General features: G+C 51.9%; 1 pseudogene; it reads left to right on the top strand.

The window, feature by feature from the left end:
* The first annotated feature begins 9,778 nt into the window (after window positions 1-9,778).
* Window positions 9,779-16,331, top strand: LOC105484865 (3-galactosyl-N-acetylglucosaminide 4-alpha-L-fucosyltransferase FUT3-like; annotated as a pseudogene).
* Window positions 16,332-23,709: the final 7,378 nt, after the last annotated feature.

Genomic DNA, 23,709 nt, shown 5'->3' with positions numbered 1-23,709 from the left:
AGGGCCAGGGACCCAGGCCAAACATTCCTCCCTGCAGGGGGGTAGGCAGAGACCCTGCAGGATGGTGGGAGGATCAGCATGACCTCAGCCTCCTGAAGAAGGTGCCGGCAGTGGCTCCGCTCTGCAAAGGAGATAGGTGGCTGATGCCCAGAGAAGTTGAGGAACTCACCCAAGGCCACACAGCTGCCAGAGGTGAAAGTGGGTTTTCTGAAGATCTCAGGTCAAGAACTCCAAAGTCAGGCAAGTCTCCCATAGAGCCCTGCTCTACCACTTACGGTCTACAAGTGTCTTCTGACTGTAAATGAAGACTTCTGGAACATTCCGAACATTCTGGAACATTCTGGGCTTGGGGGAAATTGCTGCTCTCTGGAGGATGCCATGGGGGACCTGGTGGTGGAGGGTGGTGTTGACTCCCAGGTGCTCTCAGCCCAGTTTCCCCATCTGCACAGTGGACATGCAGAGGTGCTTGTGATGGCTCCCCCAGGCCCAGGTGGGAGGGTGGAGGGGCATAGAGTGGGGAAGGTGTGGGGGGCCTGGAGTCTCTGCCAAACCCACTGGTGACTCCGGGCCTAAGCCAGCCTTGCTGGGCCCATCACTCACCTGCCACCCACACCACACACCTGGGCCCCTCTCCCCACCCCCTGGCTGCAAACCAGGGGTCCCAGGAAGGGATGGGGCCCCTCGGGAGGCCAGGCCAGGGCTTCTTAACAGGGTGGTGTGGGACCAGTTCCCCGGGGATAAGGAGTTGGATTGGGAGCAGGTTCCTCTGTCCCCTGACATCCCTGGAGCCCCCGTGGTCGCCGCCTCTACCTGAACTGATGTCAGAATCAACATCTCCCTTTCTCAACTTGTCTTTCTCTCCCTCTGGAATTTCCTGTGAGGCTTAGAGGGACGTGGAAACCCTCCTTGGGTCCCACAAGGACAGAGGCCCAGCCACCTGGCCAATGCTAGGGGACCCTGGCCTGCCCCCTCTGGAACCGCAGCACCACCCCAAACCTCCATTGCCTCCCGGTATGCCCCGGATCTCACGTGTGGTTCATGGCACACCCAGCCCAGCCTGTGGGGCCTTCTCCCTCCTGAGTGGCAGCTGCCCTTGGCTCCCAGCCCTGGGCCCCAAGGGAAGAGAAATTTCCAGCAGGCTGGCAGCTCTATCACCAGCCCAGCCCAGGCTGAGGGAGGAACTGGGGGGTCCAATGAGGGCAGAGACCCCAGTGAGGAGGTCCTCGTGATTCCCCACTTTGGGCTCTGGGCTCAGCTCTTTGGCAGGGAGATCCCATCCAGCACTAGCCTGGTGAGCCCTGCTCAGAGAGGGCCAGGGAATCTCTCAGGTCACATAGCAATTTCAGGATAAGCACACACAGTTTCTGGCAATGGGCTGCAGCTCCTCTTCCAGATCTCAGTGGTCGGAGACTGGTCCAGCTGTGGATCTGATAGCCAAGGGGCCTGGGTTGCAATCCCAAACCCCACCTCTAGCCCTCCTGACTCCTGGCTGCGCGAACAAGGTGGACTGGGGTTGGATGTTACAGGAGGAGGGAACCAGTTCAAAGGACACAAGAAGGGATTCACAGTGAGGGCCAATTAGATGTGGGCCATGAGCTGCCAGGGCAGATCTTGGGGACAGGGCAGGAGCTCCGTGGGCGACAGTGCCAGTGTGGTAATGACCACATTTGAGTGGGGTGGGGTGACCTCACCAGGAATCTGTCTTCTGCCGTGTTGTGTCAAAAGGAGCATGTGGCCGGGCACGGTGGCTCACACCTGTAATCCCAGCACTTTGGAAGGCTGAGGTGGGTGGATCACTTGAGGTCAGGAGTTCAAGACCAGCCTGGCCAACATGGAGAAACTCCATCTCTACTAAAAATACAAAAATTAGCCAGACATGATGGCATGTGCCTGTAGTCCCAGCTCGTTGGGAGGCTGAGGCGGGAGGATCACTTGAACCTGAGAGGCAGAGATTGCAGTGAGCCGAGATTGGGCCACTGCACTCCAGCCTGGGAGACAGTGTGAGACTCCGTCTCAAAAAAAAAAAAAAAGCAGGAAAGAAAGAAAAAAAAAAAGCATGGCATTCATTTCCAGTCCCTGTGGAGGGACAGGGCATGCAGCGGAGGGCAGGTGTGGCCAGATTGACCAGGATTCCTTAATGACCCAATAAAGCATTTATCAACTTCTACTTTCTTGCTATTGGGGTTTAAGCAGCATCTGGCCTCAGGTGTGATTGGAGCTCAGCCCAGAGTGTGGACTTAGCTCCCAGGAGCACCATTGTCTCAGCCAGCCCAGCCACCCATTGCCTGGTGATCACAACTGTGGAATGGGCAGAGCCCTGTGGCCCTCCACTAGAGACCTACCCTTGGGTTTCTCACTCCAGCTTCCCTCATCGCCTGAGGTCAGGAGTTCAAGACCAGCCTGGCCAACATGGTGAAACCCTGTCTCTCCTAAAAATACACAAATTAGTCGGGTGTCGTGGTGGGTGCCTGTAATCCCAGCTGCTCAGGAGGCTGAGGCAAGAGAATCACTTGAATCCAAGAGGAGGAGGTTGCAGTGAGCCTAGATCATGCCACTGCACTCCAGCCGGGGTGACGGAGACGCTGTCTCAAAAAAATAATCTGTGCAACGCAGTGGTCCAGGCGCGTTGGAGGAGCTGAAGGAAACTAGGCTGGGTCTTCACAAGTGGAATATGAGACAGTGCTGCTTCTGGGGCCGAGCCACATCCAGCCATGGTCAGCGGTGGCATGTTTAGCACCAGGGTGATAGGAAGCTATGCAAAGCTTCAAGCAGTGGGGTTACTCTTTTTTTTTTTTTGGACACAGAATCTCACTCTGTCGCCCAGGCTGGAAGTGCAATGGCATGACCACGACTCACTACAGCCTCCACCTCCCAGGCTCAAGATCCTCCTGCCTCAGGCTCCTGAGTGGCTAGGGCTACAGCCATGTGCCACTATGCCTTGCTAATTCGGTTTATCTTTTGTAGAGATGAGGTCTCGCTATGTTGCCCAGGCTGGTTTCAAACTCCTGAGCTCAAGCAATTTGCCCGCCTCAGCCTCCCAAAGCGCTGGGATTACAGGCGTGAGCCCCTGCGCTCAAACATTTTTTCTTTTTCTTTTTTTTTTTTGCAATGAAGTGTCACTGTCATCAAGCCTCCAGTTCAGTGCATCGATCATAGCTCATTGCAGTCTCCAACTCCTAGGCTCAAATGATCCCCCTGCCTTAGCCTCTCTGGTTGCTAGCAGTACAGGCGTGCACCACCACGTTAATTTTTACTTTTTTTTTTTTTGAGACAGTCTTGCTCTGTCTTCCAGGCTAGAGTACAGTGGTGCAATATTGGCTCCTCTGCCTCCTGGGTTCAAGCGACTCTCCTTCCTCAGCCTCCTGAGTAGCTGGGATTACAGGCACCCGCCACCATGCCTGGCTAGTTTTTGTATTTTTAGTAAAGATGGGGTTTCATCATGTTGGCTAGACTGGTCTCGAACTCCTGACCTCAGGTGATCCACCCGCCTCGGCCTCCCAAAGTGCCGGGATTACAGGCGTGAGCCAGCTTGCCTGGCCTTTTTAATGGTTTTGTTCAGGTGAGAGGTCTTTCAGTGTTGCCCAGGCTGTTTTGAACTCCTAGCCTCAAGATCCTCCCACCTCGATTTCCCAAAGCCCTAGGATTACAAGTGTGAGCCACCGTGCCAGGCCAGGTTACCGTATTAATGTGTGGTTTGAGACGCTGTATCAGGATATGCTGGGCACAGGCCATCGGGACAGAGCAGAGGAGAGCGGGGAGGAAAAGGAGGCTGTTCCAGGTGTCCTGGCAAGTGATGAGGGTCCTCTGCCCCAGAATGGTGGCCGAGGCTTCCTCTGGCCTCACCAAGGTCCTCTGTGTGCCTCAAAAGCACTGCCTTGGCTGGGCACGATGGCTCACGCCTGTAATCCCAGCGCTTTGGGAGGCCAAGGTGGGTGGATCATGAGGTCAGAAGTTTGAGACCAGCCTGGTCAACATGGCGAAACCCCGTCTCTACTAAAAAAACCACAAAAATTAGCCAGGCGCGGTGGCGGGCACCTGTAACCCCAGCTACTTGGGAGGCTAAGGCAGGAGACTCACGTGAGCCCGGGAGGCAGGGGTTGCAGCCTTAAGGAGGGCCTTTGTTAGGGAGGCATTGATAATGGAAGAGCCTTGTATGGTAAGGCAGCCTCTTTCAGCCCAGATGGCAGCATGGTTATGGAGGATGTGGAAAGCATATTGGAGTCAGTATAAATGCTAATGTGCATTCCTTTAATGAGAGAGAGCACACGAGTTAAAGCAATTAGTTCGGCTTGCTGGGAAGTTGGGGAGGGAGGAAGTGCAGCAGCTTCAATAATGGAGGTGTGTGACATGACAGCATATCCAGCTTTAGCTGGTGAAAACTGATTGGGTTTAGAAGAACTGCCATTGATAAACCAAGTGTGTTCTGGGTTTGGAATTGGAAGAACAGAAATCTGAGGAAAGGGGGAAGATGATATGTGTATTAGGGAAACAGTCATGTGGTTCAGGACTTGTGCTGAGTGTTAAGTGTGAAGCTGGGTTGAAATCGGGCCCTTGGGCAATAGTTACTGTTGGGGTTTCAATGAAGAGTGAATAGAGCTGGAGGAGTCAAGGGGCTGACAGTAAGTGTGAAAGGTGCGAGGAGGATATTAATGCTTGAAGGTTGTGAGAACTGTAGAGGGTCAGTGGAGTATAGCCTGTTATTTTGAGAGTTTTCAGATGTATTAAAGCATTGGTTGCTGCCACATGCAGACATGAGGGCCAGCCTAAAACACTAAGGCCAGGTTGTTTGGATAGAAAGGCTACAGGGCACAGTCTTGGCTCTTGCGTAAGAATTCTGACCACACAGCCCTGCACTTCAGCTGTGTGTAATGAAAAAGGGTTGGGATGAGTCAGGGAGAGCTAGTGTGGGAGCAGTCTCTAGAGCTGTTTTCAAAGAACGGAAAGAGGAGTGGGGAAAGGATTTAGGATCTAGGATCTATGGGATCAGCTAGGTTTCCCTTTGTGAGTTTTTATAATGGTTTTGTTAGGATGGCAAAACCAGGTATCCAAAGGCAAAAGTACCCAACCATGCCCAGGAAGGAAAGAGTTTTTGCTTTGTAGAAGGGGTTGGGGTTTGAGAGATCAGCTGGACACGATCAGCAGGGAGAGCATTTGTGTTTTCATGAAGAATTATGCCAAGGTAGGTAACAGATGAGGAAGAAATTTGGGCTTTGGAGGGGGATACACGATATCCCTTTGAGAATAGATGTTGGAGGAGCAGGAAGATGTCCTGTTGGGAAGATTTGTAGGAGGGGCTATAAAGTAGAAGTTCATCAAAATATTGAATAAGGTGAGAAGCAGAGGGGTGGAAAGAAAGTAAATCATGAGAAAGAGCTTGGTTGAAGCAATGAGCGCTGTCCCTGAAGCCTTGCGGCAGCACAGCCCAGGTAAGCTGCTGGGACTGATGGGTGTCAGGGTCAGTACAGGTAAAAGCAAAGAGAGGCTGGGATGAGGGGTGCAGGGGAATGGTGAAAAAAGCATCTTTAAGACCAAGAATGGAATAGTGAGTTGTGGAGGAAGGTATTGAGGACAAAAGAGTGTATGGGTTGGTCTCCACAGGGTGGATAGGCAGAACAATATGGTCAATTAGGCACAGATCCTGAACTAACCTGTAAGACTTGTCCAGTTTTTGGACAGGTAAAATGGGGGAATTGTAAGTTGATAGGCTTTAGAAGTCCATGCTATAGCAGGCGAGTGATAACAGGCTTTAGTTCCCTTAAAGCCTGTTGTGGGATGGGATACTGGTGTTGAGCTTGGTAAGGGTGATTAGGTTTTAATGGGATAGTAATGTGCGTGTGACTGGTTGCTAGGGAGGGAGCAGAAGTGTCCCATACTTATGGGTTAAGGTTGGGGGATACAAGAGGAAGACATGAAGGGGGCTTTGGGTTGGGAAGAAGGGCAGCAGTGAGATGTGGTTGTAGTTCAGGAATGGTCAGGGAAGCAGATAATTTGGTTAAAATGTCTTGGCCTAATAACAGAACTGGGCAGGTGGGGATAACTAAAAAAGGGTGCATAAAAGAATGTTGTCCAAGTTGGCACCAGAGTGGGGGAGTTTTAAGGGGTTTTGAAGCTTGGTCGTCAATACCCACAACGTTATGGAGGCAAGGGAAACAGGCTCTTGAAAGAAAGGTAATGTGAAGTGGGTAGCCCCTGTATCAATTAAACGGGGATGGACTTACCCTCCATTGTGAGAGTTACCTGGAGCTCGGCATCCGTGATGGTCCAAGGGGCTTCCGAGGCCATTAGGCAGCATCAGTCTTCAGCTGCTAAAGCCAAGAAGATCTGAAAAGGAGTCAGTCAGAGAGCCTTGGACCAGAGTTCCAAGGGCTCTGGGAGTGGCTGCTGGGTGAGTTAGACAGTCCAATTTCCAGTGGGTTCCAGCACAAATGGGACACGGCTTAGGAGGAATCCCAGGCTGTGGGCATTCCTTGGCCCAGTGGACAGATTTCCGGCACTTGAAGCAAGATCCTGGGGGAGGAGATCCTGGAGGAATGCCTGGCAGATGCAGTTTAGGTGTTTTGAAGTTCTTGTGTGCTGGAGATGTGGCTGGGGTTTCTCTCTCAGTGGAGGCAAGTAATTGCAACTCAGAAATACATTACCATGTGGCTGTCTCTTTTTTATTATTGTATACCTTGAAGGCAAGGTTAAGTCCTGTTGTGGGATTCTGAGGGCCGGAATCTAGTTTTTGGAGCTTTTTCCAATGTCAGGAGCGGATTGGGTGATAAAATGCATATTGAGAGTAAGACAGCCTTCTGGCCCCTCTGGGTCTAAGGTGGTAACGCATCTAAGGGTTGTTGCCAAATGGGCCATGAACTGGGCTGGGTTTTTATATTTGATGGAAAAGAGCCTAAATGCTAACTGATTTGGGAGAGGTTGGCTAAAGAAAAAGGAGCATTTACGTTGACTCTGCCTTCAGCTCCAGCCACCTCTCTAAGAGGAAATTGTTGGGCAGGTCAGGAAGGGCTAGTCATGGAACGAAACTGTAAGCCGGACCAGGTGTGAGGAGGGGAGGTGATAGGAGGATTATAGGGTCGGGCAGCGGAGGCTGAGGAAGAATTGGGACCTGGCTTGGCCTGGCAAGGAGCAGCCTGGGGAGGAGGGGAGAGGTCAGTTATGGGTTCATAGAAAAGGAGGATTCAAAGGACTTAGAGCTTGGGGTGGAGACTGAAGGAACAGACAGGAGAGAAAGAAGAAAGATTTGGGACGAGTCGCATTGGGAGCAGAGACTAGGGAGGGACCAATGTGTACAAGAGTGCCTGGATGTGGCCGGGCACGGTGGCTCATGCCTGTAATCCCAGCACTCTGGGAGGCCGAGGCGGGTGGATCACAACGTCAGAAGATCGAGACCACCCTGGCTAACATGGTGAAACCCCGTCTCTATTAAAAATACAAAAAATTAGCCGGACGTGGCGGTGTGTGCCTGTAGTCCCAGCTACTTGGGAGGCTGAGGCAGAAGAATGGTGTGGACCCAGGAGGCTGAGCTTGCAGTGAGCCGAGATTGCGCCACTGCACTCCACCCCGGGCGACAGAGCGAGACTCTGTCTCAAAAAAAAAAAAAAAAAAAAAAAAAGAATGCCTGGATGTCAGGCACTTCAGACCATTTGCCCATGTTTCGACAAAAATCATCCAGGTCTTGAAAGATGGAGAAATCGAAAGTGCCATTTTCTGGCCATTACCATTGTTGAGTTTGTGTTGGAGCCTAGCAGTATCATAGAATATGGCAGTCAGGTTTTTAGGTCCGGTGTGAGTTGAAGAGGTTTTAAGTTCCTGAGAACACAGGCTAAGGGAGAAGGGGGAATGGAGGGCAGAAGGTTGCCCATAGAAAGGCAGAGACACGGAGAAGTGGGGCTGTGGGGGGTGAGCAGCCCTGGGCTGTAATGTGGGTGAGCAGTCAAAGCAGGCATCTCCACAACTGACTTGCCACCAAGGGAATGTGGGTGAATGACCAAGGCAGGCGTCCCCACGGTGATCAGACACCAATGAATGTGGGTGAATGACCAGGGCAGGGGTCCCTGCAGTGATTAAACACCAAGGGAAGACCATCTTCCCGAGTCCATGACCGGCGCTGGAGTTTTTGGTCCACAGATAAAATGTGTCTCCTTTGTCTCTACTACAGAGGAAAAATAACTGGAATTGGAAGGACAGGGAGATTAAAGGGTAGCGAGAGGCTGGAGAAGAGAATGAAAGACTGCTTACCTGATCTGAAATTGGTAGATGTTCCTTGGGCTGGTTGGTCTGAGGACCTGAAGTTGCAGGTGGATCTCCTCACGGAGTGAGGGCGAGGACAGGGGACCGGTCTCCCGAAGGAGTCCTCCCGTCCTGGGTCTTTGGCACAAAATTTCACATGTGTCCGTGTGAAGAGAGTCCACCAAACAGGCTTTGTGTGAGCAATAAAGCCTTTTAATCACCTGGGTACTGGCGGGCTGAGTCCGAAAAGAGAGTCAGCAAAGGGTGGGGGGATTATCACTGGTTCTTATAGGTTTGGGATACGTGGTGGAGTTAGGAGCAATTTTTTGCAGGCAGAGGGTAGATCTTACAAAATACATTCTCAAAGGCCAGGAGAATATTGCAAAGTACCTTCTTACAGGCAGGGAGAGAATATTACAAAGCACCTTTTTTTTTTTTTTTTTTTTTTGAGATGGAGTCTCACTGTGTTGCCCAGGCTGGAGTGCAGTGGTGCAATCTTGGTTCACTGCAAGCTCTGCCTCCTGGGTTCACACCATCCTCCTGCCTCAGCCTCCTGAGTAGCTGGGACTATAGGCACCTGCCACCAAGCCCAGCTAATTTTTTTGTATTTTTAGTAGAGATGGGGTTTCACCGTGTTAGCCAGGATGGTCTTGATCTCCTGACCTCGTGATCCACCCACCTTGGCTTCCCAAAGTGTTGGGATTACAGGCGTGAGCCACCGCGCCTGGCCACAAAGTACCTTCTTAAGTTGGGGGGATAATATTACAAAGTACCTTCTTATTGGCAGGCGGGAGGATATTACAAAGTACCTTCTCAAGGGTGGGGAGAGTGTATTGTACAAAGTATGTTCACCCTTTGTGAATATCACAAACGTGGGGAATATCACAATGTACATTATTGCAAGGGCACGGGTGGTGTATTGTCACAAAGTCAATTGATCAGTAAGGGCGGGGCAGGAACAAATCACTATGGTGGAATGTCACCAGTTAAAGCAGGAACTGGCTATTTTCACTTCTTTTCTGGATATTCAGTTGCTTCAGGCCATCTGGATATACACATGCAAGTCGCAGGGGATTTGATGGCTTAGCTTGGGCTCAGAGGCCTGACCAATGGTTCCCTGGCAAAAGCCATGTATTGTCTGACTCACCCACTTGCTCCCTGCAGTCTCCCTGGGTCTGGTGTATAATAGGTGCACGAGCAATGTTTGTTGATTGACTGACTGAATGGGCGGAATGGTTAAAATTCTGCTCAAGGCCGGGCACAGTGGCTCATGCCTGTAATCCCAGCACTTTGGGAGGCTGAGGTGGGCGGATCATGAGGTCAGGAGATCGAGACCATCTTGGCTAACATGGTGAAACCCCATCTCTACTAAAAATACAAAAAATTAGCCCTGTAGTCCCAGCTACTAGGGAGGCTGAGGCAGGAGGATGGTGTGAACCCAGGAGGTGGAGCTTGCAGTGAGCCGAGATCGCACCACTGCACTCCAGCCTGGGTGACAGAGCTAGACTCCGTCTCAAAGAAAAAAAAAAAAAAAAAAAAAATCCTGCTCACTTCTCTCCCTTTACCATCTCCCAAGAAACCCATGGGGCCCCCCATGGAACCCACTGTGAGAATCAATGCTTTAGATCAGCGTTTTCACTTTATGGATGGATCAGCTATGCACCCAAAGCCAGGTAGACTTCAGGCTACAGGTGGAGCCCGGGTCATGTCCTGGGCCTCCAAATTCCCGCACCACATCCAGTCTTACGGGCGAGATTAGGACACCCCGGAAATTGGCTTCCAGACAATATCCCGGCTGCAGGGGAGAACACCACCCTACGTAACCTGGTGACAGGTGTGTGCTGCAGTACACACTTGCTTGTTCCTCCTCTGTTCCCACTTCCTGCCCGCCCTAGGAGACCTGCCATGGCCTCCTGGTGAGCTGCGCTCATCCACTGCTCGCTGCCTTTCCAGGTAAGTTATCCCGTTCTACCTTTTTCCCTACCCAGAATGCCTGGGAGACCTCCCAGGAAAGGCCTCCTGGCTCCGCTGCTCCTCCCCTCAGCCCCTAGCCTGTCTGCCCTGATTCAAGACGTGGCTGGGCTGGCACAAAATCCCAGTGGAGCGTCACCAAACTGTCCACGACGTGGAATGTGGCCAGCACCCCCTAGTTGGAGGCAGGGGTCTTTGTGGGTGTGGCATGCACCACCGTGGGAGAGGGCATGGAAGGTTCTGGGTGATTTGCCAAACTGGGAGGAAAGAGAGACGTTTATCCGTCTCCTTGGCAGAGCTCTGGAACGGAGTCCCCTCTGCACCCCAACCCCGTCAACAGCCTATTCCCACTTATCTTTTCTGGCCTTGGATTCTCCCGGGCCCTGCCTGCCTGGGGTGGACTTAAGATGCAATTTTATTATTTTTCTGAGACAGAATCTTGCTGTTGTCCAGGCTGGAGTGCAGTGACGCGATCATGGCTCACTGCAGCCTCAAACTCCTGGGCTCAAGCGATCCTCCTGCCTCAGGCTCTGGAGTAGCTGGGACTACAGGCGTGTGCCACCTCACCCTGCTAATTTTTTTTTTTTTTTTTGTAGAGATGGGGTCTCACTATGTTGCCTCAGGCTAGACTTGTTTTGTGTTTTTTTTTTTTGTTGTGGTTTTTTGTTTTTGAGACAGAGTCTTGCTCTGTCACCCAGGCTGGTGTACGGTGCCACAATCTCGGCTCACTGCAACCTCTGCCTCCCTCGTTCAAGCGATTCTCGTGCCTCAGCCTCCCGAGTAGCTGGGATTAAGGCGCCTGCTGCCACACCTGGCTAATTTTTGTATTTTTAGTAGAGACAGGATTTCACAATGTTGCCCAGGGTGGTCTCAAACTCCTGACCTCAGGTGATCTGCCTGCCTCAGCCTCCCCAAGTACTGGCATTACAGTCGTGAGCCACTTTGCCCAGCCAGTCAGGCTGATCTTGAACTCCTAGGCTCAAGTGATCCGCCCGCCTCGACTTCCTGAAGTGCTGGGATTACAGGCACAAACCACCACGCCCAGCCGTTTTTGTGTTTTTTGCTTCCTGATCGTTGTGATGTCCCAGCAGAGTAGCATTTTTTAATCTTTTTCTAGGAAAAAGTATTTTGGGTTCAACTTGGGTGGGATCTGAGTCCTAATCGCCCCCCCCCAATCACCCGTTTCTCCCAATCTACCCTCCTGAAAGTCACTGACAAAGACTTCACTGTCTTCTAGGAGAGGCTACCATAAATCCAGGACCAACATAATTCCATTTTTTTTTTTCTGAGACGGAGTCTCGCTCTGTCGCCCAGGCTGGAGTGCAGTGGCCAGATCTCAGCTCACTGCAAGCTCCGCCTCCCGGGTTCACGCCATTCTCCTGCCTCAGCCTCCCGAGTAGCTGGGACTACAGGCGCCCGCCACTACACCCGGCTAGTTTTTTAGTAGAGATTTTTAGTGTTAGCCAGGATGGTCTCGATCTCCTGACCTCGTGATCCACCCATCTCGGCCTCCCAAAGTGCTGTGATTACAGGCTTGAGCCACTGCACCTGGCCATAATTCCATCTTAATATCAATTACTTTAAAAAAAATGTACCTTGTGTCTGAGACTCTAGAGTCCAATAGGGCAAAGCAGTAACTGGTCAAAGTTTAACCTCCCTCCCACTCTGGGCTCAGACTGTCCCCTGAAGGCCTGTGTTTTGAGTCTCTTTTCAGAACGTTGGCGTGAACTTGGCACTTGGCGTACGGATCCCCTTTCATCACCCAGGTGACCTGCAGGGTATTCCGCCTCACAGTGCAAGGTTTAGACCAATTCGGTCCAACAGAGAAAGCAGGCAACCGCTATGTTATTTGAAAACAGCTTCATCGGGATATAATTTGCAAACCATACAGCGAACCCATTTCAGGTGTATAAGTCAAGTTTATCATGTATTATTTTTATTTTATTTATTTTGAGACGGAGTCTCGCTGTGTCCCCCAGGCTGCAGTGTAGTGGCGAAATCTTGGCTCATGGCAAGCTCCACCTCCTGGGTTCAGGCCATTCTCCTGCCTCAGCCTCCCGAGTAGCTGGGACTACAGGTGCCCGCCACCACACCCAGCAAATTTTTTGCATTTTTAGTAGTGACGGGGTTTCATCATGTGGGCCAGGATGGTCTCAATTTCCTGACCTCGTCATCCACCTGCCTCAGCCTCCCAAAGTGCTGGGATTACAGGCATGAGCCACCGAGCCTAGCCTTATTTTTTTAAGACAAGGTCTTACTCTATCACCCAGGCTGGAGTTACACATCTGTGGCATGATCACAGATCGCTGCAACCTCAAACTTCCAGACTCAAGCAATCCTTCCAAGTAGCTGGGACTACAGGCACATGCCACCTTGCCCGGCAAATTTTTGTATTTTTAGTAGAGTTGGGATTTTGCCATGTTGCCCAGGCTGGTCTTTTATTAATTTTTGAGATGGAATCTTGCTCTGTCACCCAGGCTGAAGTGCAGTGGCACGATCTCAGCTTACTGCAACCTCCACCTTCCAGGTTCAAGTAATTCTCATGCCTCAACCTCCCGAGTAGTTGGGATTACAGGCATGAAGCACTACACTCAGCTAATTTTAGTATTTTCAGTAGGAACAGGGTTTCACCATGTTGGCCAGTCTGGTCTTGGACTCCTGACCTCAAGTGATCCACCCACCTCAGCCTCCCAAAGTGCTGGGATTACAGGTGTGAGCCACGAAACCCAGCTTTTAAAAATTTATTTTTGAGACACAATCTCCCTCTGTCGCCCAGGCTAGAATGCAGTGGTGTCATCTTGGCTCACTGCAACCTCTGCCTCCCAGGGTTAAGTGATTCTCTTGCCTCAGCCTCCTGAGTAGCTGGGATTACAGGTGTGCGCCACCACACCTGGCTAATTTTTGAATTTTTAGTAGAAATGGGGTTTCACCAGGTTGGCCAGGCTGGTCTCAAATTCCTGACCTCAGGTGATCCGCCCACCTCGGCCTCCCAAAGTGCTGGGACTACAGGTGTGAGCCACTGTAGTTGGCCAGTCAGCTCATATATTACCTGCAAAACCCAATCCCATTGTACCTTTCTCTGGCTGAGTCATGGATTCAAGCCTTGCCTCAGGGACACGGGAAGCAATGATGACCGGCTATGCCTTCTTCCCCTGCCTCCAGAGCATTTGTATTTTAGTAGACTGAGGAAGACTTAGGATTCCAGGAAAGGTCTTGTCTAATAGGTGGAAGGAAGTGGACTCTGGGCCAAGCTCCCTCTGTTCGAACACCAGCTGTGCTGATTTTTGCTGTGAGTCACTTGGTCTCAGATTTCTCATCTGTCAAACAGGAATAATAGCAGCTCCTCTCAGGACTCATGGCCGGGAGCTTTGGTAAGCAGGTGACTGTCATCAATGACCCTCACACTCCTCTCTCCTCTCTTCCCAGCTACTCTGACGCATGGATCCCCTGGGCACGGCCAAGCCACAATGGCCGTGGCGCCGCTGTCTGGCCACGCTGCTGTTTCAGTTGCTGGTGGCTGTTTCTTTTCCTACCTGCGTGTGTCCCGAGACGATGCCACTGGGTTCCCTAGGTCAGGGTACATGGCAGTGGCACCTGTCACTGGGGCTCCCAATGGGTCCTCCCAACAGGACACCACTCCCACCCGCCCCACCCTCCTGATCCTGCTGTGGACGTGGCCTTTCCACATCCCCGTGGCTCTGTCCCGCTGTTCAGAGATGGTGCCTGGCATGGCCGACTGCCGTATTACTGCCGACCGCAAGGTGTACCCACAGGCAGACGCTGTCATCGTGCACCACCGGGATATCATGTACAACCCCAGTGCCCCAGCTCCCACGCTCCCCGAGGCGGCAGGGGTAGCGCTGGATCTGGTTCAGCATGGAGTCTCCAAAGCACTGCTGGCACCTGCAAGCCCTGGACGGATACTTCAATCTCACCGTGTCCTACCGCAGTGACTCCGACATCTTCACGCCCTACGGCTGGCTGGAGCCGTGGTCCGGCCAGCCTGCCCACCCACCGCTCAACCTCTCGGCCAAGACCGAATTGGTGGCCTGGGCGGTGTCCAACTGGAAGCCGGACTCGGCCAGGGTGCGCTACTACCAGAGCCTGCAGGCCCATCTCAAGGTGGATGTGTACGGGAAATCCCACAAGCCCCTGCCCAAGGGGACCATGATGGAAACACTGTCCCGGTACAAGTTCTACCTGGCCTTTGAGAACTCCTTGAACCCCGACTACATCACCGAGAAGCTGTGGAGGAACGCCCTGGAGGCCTGGGCCGTGCCCGTGGTGCTGGGGCCCAGCAGAAGCAACTATGAGAGGTTCCTGCCGCCCGATGCCTTCATCCACGTGGATGACTTCCAGAGCCCCAAGGACCTGGCCCGATACCTGCAAGAGCTGGACAAGGACCACGCCCGCTACCTGAGCTACTTTCGCTGGCGGGAGATGCTGCAGCCTCGCTCCTTCAGCTGGGCACTGGATTTCTGCAAGGCCTGCTGGAAACTGCAGGAGGAATCCAGGTACCAGACGGTGCGTAGCATAGCGGCTTGGTTCACCTGAGAGGCCGGTGTGGGGCCTGGGTTCCCGGGAACTTCATCTGCCTGGGTCTTCACCTGCTGGAGTCCTTCATGGCCAGCCCTTCTCACTTCCCTGGGAACTCACATGCTGGACTTCACGGCTGTCAGGAGCCTCCCCTGCAGAAGCCTTGCCTGCTGGGGACCTCACCTGCTGGGGACCTTGGCCGCTGGAGGCTGCACCTACTGAGGATCTCAGCTGTTGGGGACTTTACCTGCTGGGACCTGCTCCCAGATACCCTGCCACACTGAATCTCACCTGCTAGGAGCTTCACCTGCTGGGGACCTCACCCTGGAAGGCACTGGGCCCTGGGGAACTGGCACCCTTGGGGACCCACTCAGAGTGATGGTTCTGGCTGATTTGTTTGTGGTGGTGTTAGCTGCCTGTGAGGCCTGCAGAGGGACAATGACGGTACCGTTTCCAGTTGTAATACTGCAAGGAAAAATGATTACGTGTCTCCTCACTCTAGAGTTGTCCCTGTCAGGCCTCTGAGCCCAAGCTAAGCCATCATATCTCCCCAGGGACCTGCACGTATCCATCCAGATGGCCTGAAGCCACTGAAGATCCACAAAAGAAGTGAAAATAGCCTTAACTGATGACATTCCACCATTGTGATTTGTTCCTGCCCCACCCTAACTCATCCCTGTACTTTGTCATCTCCCCCACCCTTAATTAAGAAGGTTCTTTGTAAATCCCCCCACCCTTGAGAATGTACTTTGTGAGATTTCACCACCTGCCCCCAAAACATTGCTCTTAACTCCACCGCCTAGCCCCAAACCTGTAAGAACCAATGATAATCCACCGCGCTTTGCTGACTCCTTTTTCAGACTCAGCCCGCCTGCACCCAGGTGAAATAAACTGCCACATTGCTCACACAAAGCCTGTTTGGTGGTCTCTTCACACGGACACGTGAGACATTTGGTGCTGAAAACCCGGGTCAGCGGGACTCCTTCAGGAGACCAGGGCGCTGTCCTCACCCTCACTCCATCTACGACCTCGGCTCCTCAGACAAACCAGCCCAAGAAACATCTCACCAATTTCAAATCGGGTAAGCGGCCTCTTTTTACTTTCTTCTCCAACCTCTCTATCCCTCAACCTGTTTCTCCTTGCAATCTTGGTGCCACCCTGCAGTCACTCCCTAAATTTCAATTCCTTTCATTTTCTGGTAGAGACAAAGGAGACACATTTTATCCGTGGTCCCAAAACTCCGGCGCCGGTCATGGACTCAGAAAGGCAGCCTTCCCTTGGTGTTTAATCATTGCGGGGACGCCGCTCTGATTATTCACCCACGTTCCACTGGTGTCTGATCTCCATGGGGACGCCTGCCTTGGTCATTCACCCACATTACCTTGGTGGCAAGTCAATTGCGGGGACGCCTGCTTTGGCTGCTCCCCACCCCCCCCTTCTCCCTGTCTCTATCCTTTTCTTTAAAAACTTGCCTCCTTCACTATGGGCAACCTTCCACCCTCCATTCCTCCTTTTTCTTCCTTAGCCTGTGTTCTCAAGAACTGAAAACCCCTTTGGCCATGTGCGGTGGCTCACGCCCGTAATCCCAGCACTCTCAGGAGATCGAGACCACGGTGAAACCCCATCTTTACTAACAACAACAAAAACACAAAAAAAGTTAGCTGGGCACGGCGGTGAGCGCCTGTGCTCCCAGCGACTCGGGAGGCTGAGGCAGGAGCATGGCATGAATCCCGGAGGCGGAGCTTGCAGTGAGCCGAGATGGCGCCACTGCACTCCAACCTGGGTGACAGAGCAAGACTCCATCTCAAAAAAAAAAAAAAAAAAAAGGAAATTCTCGCCGGGCGTGGTGGCTCACGTCTGTTTTCCCAGCACTTTGGGAGGCCAAGGCAGCGGATCACGAGGTCAGGAGATCGAGACCCTCCTGGGTTAACACGGTAAAACTCTGTCTCTACTGAAAATACAAAAAATCAGCCGGGCGCAGTGGCGGGCGCCTGGAGTCCCAGCTACTCGGGAGGCTGAGGCAGGAGAATGGTGTGAACCCGGGAGGCAGAGTTTGCAGTGAGCCGAGATTGCGCCACTGCACTCCAGCCTGGGCGACAGAGCCAGACTGTGTCTCAAAAAAACAAAAACAAAAACAAAAACAGAAACAAACAAAAAAAACCTGACCTAAAATCTAAGCGTCTTATTTTCTTCTGCAATACCGCTTGGCCCCAATACAAACTCGACACTAGTTTCCAAGTGGCCAGAGAATGGCACTTTCGATTTGTCTATCCTACAAGATCTAGATAATTTTTGTAGAAAAATGGGCAAATGGGCCAGGCGCGGTGGCTCAAGCCTGTAATCCCAGCACTTTGGGAGGCCGAGATGGGCGGATCACGAGGTCAGGAGATCGAGACCATCCTGGCTAACCCGGTGAAACCCCGTCTCTACTAAAAAATACAAAAAACTAGCCGGGCGAGGTGGCGGGCGCCGGTAGTCCCAGCTACTCAGGAGGCTGAGGCAGGAGAATGGCGTGAACCCGGGAGGCGGAGCTTGCAGTGAGCCAAGATCATGCCACTGCACTCCAGCCTGGGTGACAGAGCGAGACTGTCTCAAAAAAAAAAAAAAAAAAAAAAAAAAAAAAAAAAAAAGGCACATGGTCTGAGGTGTCTGACGTCCAGGCGCTCTTTTACACATTGGTCCCTCCCTAGTCTCTGCCCCCAATGCGACTCATCCCAAATCTTTCTTTCTCTCCTGTCTGTTCCTTCAGTCTCCACCCCAAGCTCTGAGTCCTTTGAATCCTCCTTTTCTACAGACCCATCTGACCTCCCCCCTCCTCCCCAGGCTGCTCCTCCCCAGGCTGCTCCTCCCCAGGCTGCTCCTCCCCAGGCTGCTCCTCCCCAGGCCAAGCTAGGTCCCAATTCTTCCTCAGCCTCTGCTCCCCAATCCTCTAATCCTTCTATCACCTCCCCTCCTCTCACCCGGTCCGGCTTACGGTTTCGTTCCACCTGCCCAACAATTTCCTCTTACAGACGTGGCTGGAGCTGACGGCACAGTCAGGGTACACGTGCCTTTTTCTCTATCAGACCTTTCCCAAGTCAGCCAGTGTTCAGGCTCTTTCTCATCAGACCCCACTAAAGAGATACAGGAATTCCGACCTCTGACTCTGTCCTACAATTTAACCTGGAGTGACTTAAATGTCGCCCTAACGTCTACCCTCTTCCCCAGATGAACGGGAAAGTGTTTTTCTCTAGCCCAGTCTCACGCCGATAACTGCCGGCTTCATGAGCCAGACCTCCGGGAAGGCATTAGAGCAGTTCCCCGGGAAGATCCCCAATGGAACCATCAGGCAGATTCTCCAGGCACAGCTAGGTGAGATTTCGTGGTTTCTGCCTAAAGAGCTTTAAAAGGCAGCTGACAAAGCTGTTAATTATGACAAACTACGCAAGGTAAAGACGAAAACCCAGCCCAGTTCACGGCCTGTTTAGCAGCAACCCTTTACCGCCCTAGACCCAGAGGGGCCAGAAGGCCGCCTTATTTTTTTTTTTATTTTTTTTTTTTGAGACGGAGTCTGGCTCTGTCGTCCGGGCTGGAGTGCAGTGGCCGGATCTCAGCTCACTGCAAGCTCTGCCTCGCGGATTGACGCCATTCTCCTGCCTCAGCCTCCCGAGTAGCTGGGACTACAGGCGCCCGCCACCTCACCCGGCTAGTTTTTTGTATTTTTTAGTAGAGACGGGGTTTCACCGTGTTAGCCAGGATGGTCTCGATCTCCTGACCTCGTGATCCGCCCGTCTCGGCCTCCCAAAGTGCTGGGATTACAGGCTTGAGCCACCGCGCCCGGCCCGCCTTATTCTTAATATGCATTTTCTCACCCAGTCAGCTCCTGACATTAGAAAAAAGCTTCAGGGCCTGGCGCAGTAGCTCAAGCCTGTAATCCCAGCACTTTAGGAGGCCGAGACTGGCGGATCACGAGGTCAGGAGATCGAGACCATCTGGCTAACATGGTGAAACCCCATCTCTACTAAAAGATACAAAAATATAGCCGGGGGAGGTGGCGGCGCCTGTAGTCCCAGCTACTCGGGAGGCTGAGGCAGGAGAATGGCGTAAACCCGGGAGGCGGAGCTTGCAGTGAGCCGAGATCCGGCCACTGCACTCCAGCCTGGGCGACACAGCGAGACTCTCAAAAAACAAACAAAAAAAAAAAGCTTCAAAAGTTAGAATCTGGCCCTCAAACCCCACAACAGGAATTAATCAACCTCGCCTTCAAGGTGTACAACAATAGAAAGGAGGTAGCCAGACCACAACGGCATTTCTGAGTTACAGCTACTTGCCTCCACTGTAAGACAACCCACCACCACGTCTCCAGCCCACAAAACCTTCAAAACATCCAAGCCACAGCTCCCAGGGGCTCCTTCAAAACATCCTTGTGGGCCTTGCTTCAACTGCCAAAAGGCTGGCCGCTGGGCTAAGGAATGCCCGCAGCCCCGAATTCCTCCTGAGCCGTGCCCTCTTCTGTGCGGGCCCCCACTGGAGGTCGGACCGTCCGACTCACATCACTGCCACTCCTAAAGCCCCTGGAGCCCAAACCCAATGTTCCTTGGCCAACTCCTTCCCAGATCTTGACTTAGCAGCTGAAAACACGCTTCCTGATTGCCTCGAAGCCCCCTGGACAGTCATGGACACCGGGTAACGCTTAAAGTGGAGTAAGTCTGTCCCCTTCTAAATCAATATGGAAGCTACCCGCTCCATATTACCATCTTTTCAAGGGCCTGTTTCCCTTGCCTCCATTCCTTAACTATTGTATTGACAGCCACGCTGCTAAACCTCTTAAAACTCCCCAACTCTGATGCCAACTTGGACAACATTCTTTTCTACACTCCTTTTTAGTTATCCCCACCTGCCCACCTCCCTTATTAGGTGGAGCCATTTTAACTAAATTATCTGCTTCTGTGAGTATATCTGGGCTACAGCCACACCTCATTGCCAGCTTTTGCCCCAGTTCAAAGCCTCCTTCACCTCCTCCTTGTATCTTCCCACCTTAACCTGCAAGTACAGGATGCCCCACTCCCTCCTTGGCCGCCGATCATGCACCCCTTACCATCCCATTAAAACCTAATCACACTTACCCCACTCAACACCAATATCCCACCCCACAGCACACTTTAAAAGGATTAAAGCTTGTTATCACTCACCTGTTATAGCATGGCTTTTTAAAGTCTATAAACTCTCCTTACAATTCTCCTGTTTTACCTGTTCTAAAATCAGACAGGTCTTGCAGGTTAGTTCAGCATCTGTGCCTTATCAACCAAATTGTCCACTCCGTGGTGCCAAATCCATATATTCTCCTATCTTCAATACTTCCCTCTGCAACCTCTCCACAACCCAGTATTCTGTTCTGGATTTCATAATGCTTCATGCAAACATGTCCGGAACTGGTGGGTTCATCAGTCTTGTCACCTTCAAGAATGAAGCCACGGACCCTCGTGGTGAGTGTTACAGTTCTTAAACATGGCGTCCGGAGTTTGTTCCTTCAGATGTTCAGATGTATCTGGAGCTTATTCCTTCTGGTGGGTTCGTGGTCTCGCTGGCTTCAGGATTGAAGCTGCAAATCTTCTCAGTGAGTGTCACAGCTTTTAAACTCAGTGCATCTAGAGTTGTTCGTTCATTCCCAGTGGGTTCACGGTATGCGCTGGTTTCAGGAATGAAGCTGCAAACCTTCGTGGTGAGTGCTGCAGCTTTTAAACGCAGTGTGGACCCAAAGAGTGAGCCCCAGCAAGAGTTACTGTAAAGAACGAGACAACAAACCTTCCACACTGCAAGACCAGATCCAGCGGACTGCCGCTGACTGGCTCCGGCAGCCCGCTTTTATTCCCTTATCTTGCCCCACCCACATCCTGCTGATTGGTCCATTTTACAGATAGCTGATTGGTCCATTTTACAGAGAGCTTATTGGTCCACTTTACAGATAACTGATTGGTCCGTTTTGACAGGGTGCAGATTGGTGCGTTTACAATCCCTGAGCTAGACACAGTGCTAAACAGAAAAGTTCTCCAAGTCCCCACTAGGTTAGCTAGACACAGAGTACCTATTGGTGTATTTACAAACCTTTAGCTAGACACAGGGTACTGATTGGTGTATTTACAAACCCTGAGCTAGACAGAGAGTGCTGATTGGTGCATTTACAATCCTTTAGCTAGACAGTGCTAGACAGAAAAGTTCTCCAAGTCCCCACTAGGTTACAGAGTACTGATTGGTGTATTCACAAACCCTGCGCTAGACACAGAGTGCTGATTGGTGCATTTATGATCCCTTAGCTAGACATAAAAGTTCTCCAAGTCCCCAAGAGGTTAGCTAGATACAGACTACTGTACTGATTGGTGTATTTACAAACCCTGAGCTAGACACAGAGTGCTGATTGGTGTATTTACAATCCCTTAGCTAGACATAAATGTTCTCCAAGTCCCCACTAGACCCAGGAGCCCAGCTGACTTCACCTAGTGGAACCCGCACCGGGTCTGCAGACAGAGCTGCCCACCAGTCCCGAGCCCTGCTTGCACTCCTTAGCCCTTGGGCGGTCCATGGGACCGGGGGCCACCGAGCAGGGGGCGGCACCCGTTGGGGAGGCTCAGGCCGGCGCGGGAGTCCACTGCGGAGGATGGGACTGGGACATGGCGGGCTGCAGGTCCCAAGCCCTGCCCCAGGGGGAGGAGGCAGAGGCCCCTTGAGAATTCCAGCTTAGTGCATGTGGGCCGGCAGTGCTGGGGGACCTGGCGCAACCTCTGCAGCTGCTGGCCCAGGTGCTAAGCCCCTCACTGCCCTGGGTCCACTGGCTGCTCTGAGTGCGGGCCCGCGGAGCCCGCGCCCGGCCCGACGTAACTCCCACTGGCTTGTGAGCCCAGCGGGCAGCCCTGGTTCCCATCTGCGCGTCTCCCTCCACACTTCCCCCGCAAGCAGAGGGAGCCGGCTCCGGCCTCGGCCAACATAGAGAGGGGCTCCCACAGTGCAGTGGCGGGCTGACGAGCTCCTCAAGCCCTGCCAGAGTGGACGCCCAGGCTGAGGAAGCACGGGGAGTGAGGGCTGCTAGCACATTGTCACCTCTGAAAAACACAGGTGCTTTCCCTGCTGATGGTGTAGGGCTAATCTCCCAAACCCCAACCCCTTCTACAAAACAACAACTCCTTTCTTTCCTAGGCGTGGTTAGGTACTCCGCCTTTGGATACCTAGTTTTACCGTCCTGACTAAACCATTATGTAAACTCACAAAACCAAACCTAGCTGACTCTATAGATCCTACATCCTTTCGCCACTCCTCTTTCTGTTCCTTAAAAACAGCCCTAGAAGCTGCCCCCACGCTGGCTCTCTCTCACTCATTCCAAGCCAAAGTGCAGGGCTGTGCGGTCGGAGATCTTACACAAAAGCCAGGACCATGCCCTGTAACCTTCTGTCCAAACAACTTGACCTTACTGTTTTAGCCTAGCCCTCGTGTCTGCTGCTGCCACTATCATACTTTTAGAGGCCCTCAAAATCACAAACTATGCTCAACTCACTCTCTATAGTTCTCATAACTTCCAAAATCTATTTTCTTCCTCACACCTGACACATATATATACTTTCTGCTCCCCGGCTCCTTCAGCTGTACTCACTCTTTGTTGAGTCTCCCACAATTACATTGTTCCTGGCCCGGACTTCAATCCGGCCTCCCACATTATTCCAGACACCACACCTGACCCCCATGACTGTATCTCTCAGATCCACCTGATATTCACCCCATTTCCTGATATTTCCTTTTTTCCTGTTCCTCACCCTGATCACACTTGGTTTATCGATGGCAGTTCCACCAGGCCTAATCGCCACTCACCAGCAAAGGCAGGCTATGCTATAGTATCTTCCACATCTATCATTGAGGGTACTGCTCTGCCCCGCTCCACTACCTCTCAGCAAGCTGAACTCATTGCCTTAACTCGAGCCCTCACTCTTGCAAAGGGACTACGCCTCAGTATTTATACTGACTCTAAATATGCCTTTCATATCCTACACCACCATGCTGTTATATGGGCAGAAAGAGGTTTCCTCACTACACAAGGGTCCTCCATCATTAATGCCTCTTTAATAAAAACTCTTCTCAAGGCCGCTTTACTTCCAAAGAAAGCTGGAGTCACTCACTGCAAAGGCCATGAAAAGGCATCAGATCCCATCGCTCAGGACAATGCTTATGCTGATAAGGTAGGTAAAAAAGCAGTGTAGCGTTCCAACTCCTATCCCTCATGTTCCAACTTCTGTCCCTCACAGCCAGTTTTTCTCCTTCTCATCTGGTCACTCCCACCTACTCCCCCACTGAAACTTCCACCTATCAATCTCTTCCCACACAAGGCAAATGGGTCTTGGACCAAGGAAAATATCTCCTTCCAGCCTCACAGGCCCATTCTATTCTGTCATCATTTCATAACCTCTTCCATGTAGGTTACAAGCCACTAGCACACCTCTTAGAACCTCTCATTTCCTTTGCATCAGGGAAATCTATCCTCAAGGAAATGACTTCTCAGTGTTCCATCTGCTATTGTACTACTCCTCAGGGATTGTTCAGGCTCCCTCCCTTCCCTACACATCAAGCTCGGGGATTTGCCCCCGCCCAGGACTGGCAAATTGACTTTACTCACAAGCCTCATGTCAGGAAACTAAAATACCTCTTGGTCTGGGTAGACACTTTCACTGGATGGGTAGAGGCCTTTCCCACAGGGTCTGAGAAGGTCACCGCAGTCATTTCTTCCCTTCTGTCAGACGTAATTCCTCGGTTTGGCCTTCCCACCTCTATACAGTCTGATAATGGACCGGCCTTTATTAGTCAAATCACTGAAGCAGTTTCTCAGGCTCTTGGTATTCAGTGGCACCTGATTTTACCTCAGACTTCCACCCTTAAGTCTCTCTTTAAGTGGATAGAAGATCTTCAGTGACAAAGTACACGCCAATACTTTCACCCTGATGAAGTCCTATTCGTTAC

This window comes from Macaca nemestrina, chromosome 20 (assembly GCF_043159975.1).
Source record: "Macaca nemestrina isolate mMacNem1 chromosome 20, mMacNem.hap1, whole genome shotgun sequence".
NCBI classification, from domain to species: Eukaryota; Metazoa; Chordata; class Mammalia; order Primates; family Cercopithecidae; genus Macaca; species Macaca nemestrina.
Note: the sequence above shows the minus strand (reverse complement) of the source record. Positions and strands in the feature narration are given on the sequence as shown.